This window comes from Acanthopagrus latus, chromosome 6 (genome assembly GCF_904848185.1).
Source record: "Acanthopagrus latus isolate v.2019 chromosome 6, fAcaLat1.1, whole genome shotgun sequence".
Lineage (NCBI taxonomy): Eukaryota > Metazoa > Chordata > Actinopteri > Spariformes > Sparidae > Acanthopagrus > Acanthopagrus latus.
The window spans coordinates 25,065,632-25,075,596 of NC_051044.1; the positions used below are offsets into that span (position 1 = coordinate 25,065,632).

The 9,965-nt window shown below is 39.3% G+C and overlaps 1 long non-coding RNA gene and 2 other non-coding genes across 3 annotated transcripts; 2 read left to right on the forward strand and 1 right to left on the reverse strand.

Annotated features, from left to right (window-relative positions):
* Positions 1-795: 795 nt before the first annotated feature.
* On the reverse strand, positions 796-4,593 carry LOC119021388. Its single transcript, XR_005075548.1, has 3 exons — positions 4,395-4,593; positions 1,977-2,086; positions 796-1,227 (listed from the first exon to the last, which is right to left on the reverse strand). It is a non-coding gene; the product is annotated as an uncharacterized LOC119021388 (long non-coding RNA).
* Positions 1,415-1,487, forward strand: trnaf-gaa. Its single transcript has one exon. It is a non-coding gene; the product is annotated as a tRNA-Phe (tRNA).
* A 249-nt stretch (positions 4,594-4,842) lies between the features above and the next one.
* On the forward strand, positions 4,843-4,915 carry trnaf-gaa. The gene has a single exon. It is a non-coding gene; the product is annotated as a tRNA-Phe (tRNA).
* Positions 4,916-9,965: the final 5,050 nt, after the last annotated feature.

The window sequence follows — 9,965 nt, forward strand, 5'->3', positions numbered from 1 at the left end:
TGTAAATACTGTCCAGTTTTAAATTTATTACATGTGAATCTACGGTTCAAGTCACTTGGTCTTTATGTGATTGTAGACTGACTTTTGGGGGAGCGTCGCACTTGCAGCTGGCTCATCTCAGTGTCGGCAGCCGGACGTCTGGTCCCAAGGGCCAACTCAAGCACTGTCACATTGGTGGGATCACGAACATGACCAGTGATCACTGCTCGAATGCTGCACTCACACTGGGACTCACACTGACTAGGTCAAGTGATTTCTCTCTCTCTTTCTCTCTCTCCCTCTCTCACACACATACACATGCACACAGTGTGATGCATTCTTGAATGTAAACACATACACAAAGATATATTATACTGTGTGTACACCAAGAATATGCTATCTTTATAGGTTTTCTCCATGGTGTTGTTTTTATGTGAATGTATCACCATGCATTGTTGAATTATACCAATAAATATGAAATACTGAGGTCTGTTCATGTGAGCTGTCTGCTGAAGTTACTGAGTACAACAGCGTATACAATAAAAATACTTGTGAGAAACATGCCTGGGGCCTGGAGTTACCAGGCTTTATGCGGACAACAACCCTGTCCTCCAGCGTAGCTGTGATGAATGCATTTTTAAGAGGAAAGCCTGCAGTGAGGGGAGCAGCATGAGCACAATGAGAAGCATAGCTCACATGATGATTCCCTCTGTACCTGAGGGGACAAACGTTATCTACTGCCGAGCTTAAGAACACCAAGTCCTCACTGACACAACCACACACTGTTGCAATAAATAAACACTGGTGTTGGACATCTATTTCCAAATTCTTTATTGTAGTCTGTGTTTGAACAGCGACAGCTTTTGCGTATGATATACTGTTTGCGCACTTATAACGAGCACAAAGCAGCCAGTAATATAGTGAGTAGGTGGTGCAATTTGTATGTGTTAATTTTAGCACTGTCTTGTCGCTGTTGGCATGGTTAAGAGTCAAACTTCACTGCTTGACTGCGAGAAGCCATCCTCTGCTGTTCGTTCCGTGAGTACATCCATTGTCCAGTTTGGGTGCCCTCAGTAGGCACTGAGCACCTACAGTACCTGCCAGTGTTCATGTCACGCTCCTCCCAGTCGGAAAGCTGCCAACAGCATGCCTTTTGCCAACTTTGCGTGGGCTTCGTGTTGCGTGGGAGGGAGGCGCTACAGACCTCTGCAGTATGGGAAAAAGAAGGTCATCTATGTGGGATGAAGCCTGTAGGACAAAAGTAATTCTGCATCACTTTAACCGAGCGAAAACAATCGGACAACTTATACTACTTTAATGATTTTAGTGGTTATTTGTGCGTGCTTACTGTAATTTAATGACATCTAAACTATTTCGGACAACTCGAGGGGGACCTCTGCCGTTATAGTGTCACATTGCACCTGGCTTTCTACGCGCCGAAATAGCTCAGTTGGGAGAGCGTTAGACTGAAGATCTAAAGGTCCCTGGTTCGATCCCGGGTTTCGGCAGTTGTGGTTTCGATTTTTTTTTTTTTTTTTTTTTTTTAAATCTAGATTTATATCACATATCAATAAGCTGTAACATAGAATGTCAAGAACTGTTGCAGTGGTATTTAGCCACTTTAGCTGAGAGCCTCCACGACAGAAAAAAAGTTAATTTATATATAAAAAATAAATATGATAGTAAAGATACAAAGCAATAAAATGGATTTAAATGAATAATACCACAATGTAAGAGTAGTAAATAATTTAAATTAAGATAAAGATATAGAGTAAATCATTTGCATGAAAGAATGAATATAATATATATAGCAATAAAAACAGGGGTAATGCTTTACATGTCTGCAAATTTAATGGTAAGTAGATGTTAATTACCAAGTAATGAATTACCCCAAATTATCAAAATAATTACCCCAACATTCATTTAAAAACAATATTTCATAACGTCATTCTTCTATTTTTTCAATAAGCAATACCAAGAAGCCAAGCAAGAAATACCTGGCATTTGCCCGGAAAATTCAACTTCCAACTTGTTTCTGTCCAACCTCCCTTCAGAAGGCCACTAAACTGAAGTGCGTTCTGGAAAAACTTTCCACAGTTGGACTGATCTGCAGAAACAAAATTGGAGAGAATGTGAATGCTTAAAAAAAATGCTTAAAAACGACTGAATTGACAGAAGTTAAGCAGAAACATTTTGTTATTATTTTTACTTTGGGACATTTCTGGGCATCCACGGTTCCTGTTTACCTTTAAGTCTAAGAACATGCTGACAAGCCTATATATGTATAAGCAAGCACAGCACTAAAAACAGGATGTGACTTCTATCTCTGGCTTCTTTATCATGGATCTGGTGGTCACTCACTTTGATGATCAGAGGTGACGCTTAATGCTGAAAAGAATTGTTGTCATGAACTCTCCGCAGCATGAATAGAGAACATCAATGTATTTTGTGCTCCACAATGTGGAAATCGATAAATGTAAAAAAGTTTTTGGGTACAGACAGATTGAAATTGACATAAAGTGATATCAACCAAAAGTGAATGGAGTATTAAGCTGTGAGGACACATGCAGAGTCAGTCTTACTGACAAATGTCTGGAACCGGCATCCTGTCACCAGCATTACGAGATAAGCACAAGATGTACTGGATGAGTTCATGGGAGGTATTTGCTGAGGGAATTTGGTTTTACACGTGTTTACGGAACGGATACGCTGAGCACAAATGCTGAAAGGCTGACGCTCACTGGAGTAAAAAGTCACAACTCCTGACTCAGTTATTTTGCAGCTGCTGGTTAAAAAATAAAATAAAAAAACTCTGCTTGTAAGTAACCTCAGATCTGAAATCTTGTAAAGGAATTGTTTGTTGCCACATCTCCACAATTTTGGTTGAAAAAACAGAATAATTATTCAAAAAGAAGATGAAGATACACCCTTTTTCAATTAATTTAATTCACATGACATTCTAATAAATATATTACCTCTATCATAGATATGTTTACATTCTTTTAGTAGTAGATTAAATATTCATATAATTAAAATGCATTAATAAAAATATGGAATAAACAACTTTATATAAACTCTGAAGATATCTGCAAGGAACAGATACTCATACGCATTCTTTGCATGGCTCACTTGTGTATAGAATAGGTTGCTGATTATATAACTGCAAAGCATCTTAAAGCAGAGGTAAAAGGGTAAATGTACTGAAAGGAATCTGGGGAAAACCCCACGGTGAGGCAAACAGCGTGATGATAATGTAGAGTAACGTACTTAAAATAGAATCTCATATGATGATGCACTAGCTGAGCACATCCTGCTGCTGATCTGAATTCTTGCTGCTCTTCCAAACGACTACATATTGTTAGAGCGACAGAGACTGTAAAATTAGAATGTTAAACTTTGTCACGAGCCCAGACTGCTCCACCTTTTGGTAGGGTAGGGTAGATAGTGATGATGCCTACAAATGAATGTAGAGCCCTCTCCTCAGCATCTGCCACACATGCTGTATCTGCATCATGACCTCCTCAATCACAGGCTGCCTGCTCTCTCACCATCTGGGAAAACGTATGGCAGCATCTGGGCCATATTCTGTCCAGTTTGTGCCCTGTCTGTTTGCTCCATGAGATCTGAACTTAATGATTTGGACATCCTAACTTCTCAGATTACAGCTCAAGGTCAGTGATGATGAGTAAGTCCAGCAGAATATGGTGGATGTTTACATTAGATCTGATGGATGTTCTGGGTCATCACTAACACGGTTCACCCTCATTTTCACTTTTCATCAAGTGCTGTCAATATATTACACATACGTCTATTTTAAACCAGTGCCGCTGCTTCTTGCAGAGTTGGACTCTGTGGCCTTCAGTGTTGTCATTGTGTCCCAGGATCACAGCACATGATGCTGGTGAGCATCACATTAATGATAGACAGATGACCCTTCCTCTAACTTTTAGCTTTTGTGCCAAATTAGAATTTTAGCCATCAATCTACATCAATGTTAGCTAATGCCAGTAATGTTAACCTGTTAGCTTAGTTTAGAATCAATACTGGAAACATGGGAAACAGTCCAAAGGTAACAAAATTGGCTCAGTGAACATGTTTTATCTTTTTTTGTTTAATCCATACAAACATCTAACAATAAAAACTTTTAACAAAGGCAGGCTAGTTGCTTCTCTGTTTACAGTTTTTGTAGGCTACCAAGTTAAGCTAACCCACAGCTGGTGCCAGCTTAATAACATTACTGGTATTAAATCTGACTCACTTACATGAGGCCTATCAATACTCTGCTGTACATTAACTCTCAACAAGGCATCCAAAATAAGCATATCTTCCAAAATCGTTCCTTAAATTGAAGACATATGATGTCATTTTAATAGCTAGAAACATGCTATTCATGCATTGTTTTTGAAACAGTTTACCTTAAATCTCCCAAAAATCTGCAAGTGTAGAATTAACTTCAGTCTGGGCTCAAGGGGACTTCTTGTTTCTGCCTGTCTTGATTTGAATGTCTTTAAGGTTAAATGAAAATTGCATTGTGCTGGAAGACATGACAGCAACATAAACTTAAACCATAAAATGAGAGATTTCAGCACCATCATATGTGACTATGCTGTACTACTCCCCCTGAAAGCCAAAACAGGACAAAAAGATATGGCTTATGTGTGAAAAGATGTGATTTTTCCCCGAGGGACTGTGCTACAGCATAACACACCACACAAGAGCAACAGGAGTCTGTCCACATATATTAGAGTTTTTTTCCTCTACATTTCAAACTATACATTTACTTTATATATATCAATAGTACCTGTAGTACACAATATACTGTATTAGAACGACCTCTGGTGGGCAGGGGGACGCGATAGAGAAGCCGAAATAGCTCAGTTGGGAGAGCGTTAGACTGAAGATCTAAAGGTCCCTGGTTCGATCCCGGGTTTCGGCAGATGGCGTGCCCATCGTTGCGCACATTTTGAGGGCAGAAACCAAAGTGTTAATGTGCACCAGATATAAATTGTTCTGTGTCATGAGCGTCTTGTCAGCTTTATGAGATAAAAATGTTTGTCACTCTCTTTATTAGCAGGTCATACAGAGCAGCATTAACCTCACACTTATAGACAGAGCACAGAGTGTGCCATGATTTGCATTACCCATCCAAGGAACACTGTACATTTATTGTGAATGAAGCCTGAATGATTAGCATGAAACATTAATTTGATTGAACATCATTCAAAAATACTGTAGGCCTAACTGTAAAAGTGGTTGTTGAGATGTCACTGTAGTCTTTGTTTTCAGGGGACGACACACAGCAGTAGTACATTTAACAGCCAGTAGATGGCAGGACTCATGCAGAGTTCAAGTCTCACTACAGACCTCTGAGCAACACAGCCACACCATCACGGGCACTAGTAATAAGGTACAGGCACTGTGCAAGCCCAAGTAGTCCTCGTTTTAAGTAGCTATTTTGCATCTTTTAGTTGAGTGTTTAGTTGTTTCAGGTTGATGAAACTTAAAATGTATATATTTTTTAGACAATATCCAAACTTATAAAATTAAGCCCTCTTAACTTAAAGTCTTTTGCCTTGAAATGATGAGTTGGAAGAATGTAATTTACTGAGTTCAAGCAACTCACAGAAATATGTCTCTAAAGACACATGATCACACTTTTGCACCTCTGATCAAACCACTGCAAGTTGCTTCATGTTATGTCTCTATGCTGTTCCCGTGACAGTAAACTTCTAAAAGGATCTACTGCCGCTACACTTGAAGTGTAAGTGAAATGAAGATCTGACTCCTCAGAGAAATCATCAAATGTAGTTGATGGCAACAACTCAAGGAAACAACAGATATAAAGAGAAAGTGAAAAAACTATGATACTATGATACTTACTATGATATATCCGGATGGATATTTAATACTGAAGTGGGAGGTAGCTGGAACAGAAGGATGTAGATTTTGTCAAGTGGCCAGGATAATGACAAGATAGATGTAACAAATTTATGTGGTGTGTGTGTGTGTGTACATTATGTGCATATAAAGAAATGAATAAATATAAACTTATAGAGATACAAACATCAGAAATGTTTTAATGCTGCACCTACATTTTAGGTAAGGCACCACAGTTGAACAGTGTATACATTTGATATCCGTCTGAGTTTTCTGAAATTGTGTTCAAATAAGCAAATGATGCACTACTATACTCTACTATAGTATACCATATGGTACTGCACTAGACAATAATTAAGTATGCACTTATTTGCATACTAAAATAAATGCCCACATGTGTATTTTAGTGTGTTTTTTTCCCCCAATAGTCTGAAAGAAGATGATGTTATGGAAGCAATAAAGCCCAAAACACAAAATTGAACAGTATAGTGCCTGTAGTTTATGGCCAATAAAGTTGGTAGATGTAATAAAGCTAACCAGCAATGCTGAGGAGGTAACAGAAACAGACATTTATAGATGCGATTTGGTTCAGTAGGTTTCTGTCAGGTCAAGCTGAAGCAAAATAGGTAATTATGTAATAAAAACACTGCTTTTGTAACATATTTAAGGTCATATCAACACCATATTGTGCCAGCCGAGCCTCAGGAGGACTACAGCAGGTTTATGGGCCCCCTATGGTACATTCGGAGGTCCTGGCCGTCTGTCAGCTGTTCTGACCTGTCTGAGTGCCAGCCGTGGTGTGTAGAGGCAAGAGAGCCACAGTCCAAGAGAGCAGGTCCAGGCCACAGGGCACAGAACAGGTCAGGGATTTGCGTCATTCCTATTGAAACCTGAATGAATGGCCAACCGGCTCTCTGTGGCGATGTGCTAATCAGCAGTGCATTGATAATGAACGGGCAGAGAGTGGTTCAGAGAACTAACAACGCGGGAGGGGATAGGAAAGGTGCAAAATGTTCTGAGGTGCTGCAAGGTTGTGAAGACACTGTGTGTATATAATGTCTGCAGACTCACACACACACTTAAAAAACAAACAATGATTGAAAAAAGAATTAACAATATAGACGGAACTGAGACATTTGAGGGGTACTAATTGGACCACACAGTTTGGGCCTGATGCAAAATGAGACGCTTGGTTCAACTTGTTCCTGCAACCATTTGCATTGCAAGTAAGTGTTTTTAAAAGACACCTTAACAAGACAACCAAACACAACAATTATTTGATTTTCAGGAGGAAAATTAAAGGATAACTACACTGCAAAACAACAATCTTACACATTAGTGTGTGTGATACAGAGCACTGCTGCATATGTTTAAAAGTAGTATAAAGCCTTTTGTGTTTTCACAAAAAGCTGCATTTGATAGATCAAGTGATGTCATACAATGACTAAGTTTCATCATGGGTAATGTAGGTGCCAAAGGTGACTTGGTTTGCCTCTTCAGATATGTTACAGTTGAGCATTAAATTATCTAAAAACACTCAACCTTTGTAACAAATGTTTCAGACAATGTTGAAACCCAGATAAAATGGATTTATTCAAGCTGCCAGGTCTTGAATAAACCTGACCGTGTCTATGACAGTTTCTGCCTGAGAGCGTCAGATAGTACTTGTTAAACAGGGAATCAACCCCCATGATCTAGACTGTATAATTGTGTTTGTCTGATTGAGGGGGAAGATGCAGGGGTTATAATGTATATCGCTTGTCAGCTTCATCTCAACCCTATTTGGCAGAGATCACAAACTAATTATGTGTAATTTTTTCCTGATGGACATTCTGCTTTCTCATTTGTTGCTATGTAATTTGTTGCCATGTAATGTCCTGTGCAGTTGATTATGCAATCTCTCTCTCTCTCTCTCTCTCTCTCTCTCTCTCTCTCTCTCTCTCTCTCTCTCTTCCTTTAGAGTGTCCCTCCACTGTGTGTTTCCTCTGCAGCCGTTTGGTTTCCTGGTGGCTTTGTTCCCACTGCCCTTAGAGAGCTCCAAAGAATGCCTGAAGATGCCAGTCAAGCTCTGAACCAATTCAGCGAGGTGGTTGAATGAAACCAGCAGGTGGAGAACCATCCAGACTGCTGACGGATGGATGGGCCGTTGTGGGGAAAGGATGTTTTTGCTCTAATTAATCAAAACCCTATTCAGTGTAGTTCCACTTTCAAGCTTCTCCCACAGACGGCCCAGTCTATTTGGCATTGGCTGAAGGTTTGCATAACTGGAGCAGCAGTGACTTCCTCCCAGCAGACTTTCTCCCTGTTTCTGTCCCACTTACGTAACAGGTTGAGCCCTACGTAGTAGAGCTGGTGACTTTTTATTGTCAGTTCATTTTTGGCCTTTCCTCATATATAAATATCTTCCACAGAGTAGAATGCTGCAGCTCCACTCTTGAATAAAACTAAAACATTTGACCATATTACGCCAACCTTAGTCTCACTTCATTGGCTAAATATCCATGTCAGATCACAGTTTTGCTAAAACTGTAAATGGTCTCATATCTGTCAGGTCTCATTTGAAATATCCCATCACACACTCCACACTCTCAGAATGGAGACCTTCTCCATCAAGTTGAAAAGTCAGCTGGCTTCAGGGCCTTTTTCCTATTGTGCCTCATTCCTCTGGAATAACCTCCCTGTTGATATCAGACAGACTTACTCTGTTGAGGCCTTTACATTTATAGTTGTATTAGATTTATATTTGCATTTATGCTGTGTGATGGATGATACTGGTTTAGACAGCTGTGTGCAGTTTCTTCCATACTGCCAAAACCTCTAATAATACCACCACAACCATGGACACAACTTCTCACAAATTAAGGCTGTATTTCCATTTTTTTTACAAGCTGCAAACACAAAATTGGCATTTAAAAAGTTGGTGGAGATGTTGGTTAACAGTCCTCTTTAGGCAATTTCGTTTGGAGTTGTGTTTCTGGTCACCTCGTTAATGTTAGTCCAATATTTACACTGAAATATGTTTCACTATGGGTATTGATTAATCACTAATTCTGTCTGATTGCTGCTCAGTGGACAGTGAGTTCACCTGAGTAGTTGTTGTTTTTTTTTTTTAAGAAACTTGGGTGTCATTTATAAAAAACAGACTTGTGATAAATTTTGAGCTTCGGGAAATTTTAAGCAGCAAAGTGTATAAGCAGCTATTTTTTAAACCTACTTAAAGTATATGATCTCATCCTGCTGGTTATGTGGGGGCTTTGCAGGCTGGCACCGCTACATGTACTAACATGTAGTGGACTTTGCAAGAACTTTATGAACAGTGTGACAAAATGATCAATTAAAGGTATGAGGGATTAGCAGACCTGCGGTCATTATCTTTGGACATATTGGATGGAATAATCTTTTCAAATGCAGTCATGAAAAGTAAAAGTTAAAATTAAATTAAAGGTTTAGTTTGAAGATGCTTGTGGTACTCATGAGTCGAACTACTTAGTACTCATGGTTGCTCTTTTGTTAAGTACAGCTGCAACAATATTCGCAAACTGCATGTCTTGCCTTGTCTGTCAATTCACGATTTAGGCCACTGAAAAAAAAAGTTTGCCTGGCTTCAATCCCCTTTTCCATCGCGTGTCTTTCAAAAAACTCGATTTTCTCTTTTTCCCACATGACAGTTCCTGACCTAACCCTCAGACCGTTCTCTTGTCTTTTTACAAGTGGAAATAACATGCCAAGTGCTGTCAGTTCTAGTTGATTAGATCCCAGGTGTGTAAGTTACTGTTGAAATTACTGTACCACTACATTCAAGTATAAATCTAAGAATAGTTTCATAACTGAAGTCCCCGGCTTTTTCTGGCCCTGCAAACAATTCTAAAATATCTGGTGCTCTACACATTCTAGTTTCCACGCAAAAGTATGAAAGGGGTCACACTGAATCCACCGCTGTTGCATGCCTCAACCCAATGTCATCATCACCACATCGCCAAATATATTGATGAATGAGCTCAGTTGTTGACACAAGATCACACGTGTCACGTAACCCTTTAAATGGCTAAAGACATTTTTGGCGTATTAGAATAAACATCAGGCACAGATGCGTTGCCAAGTAGGTTTTC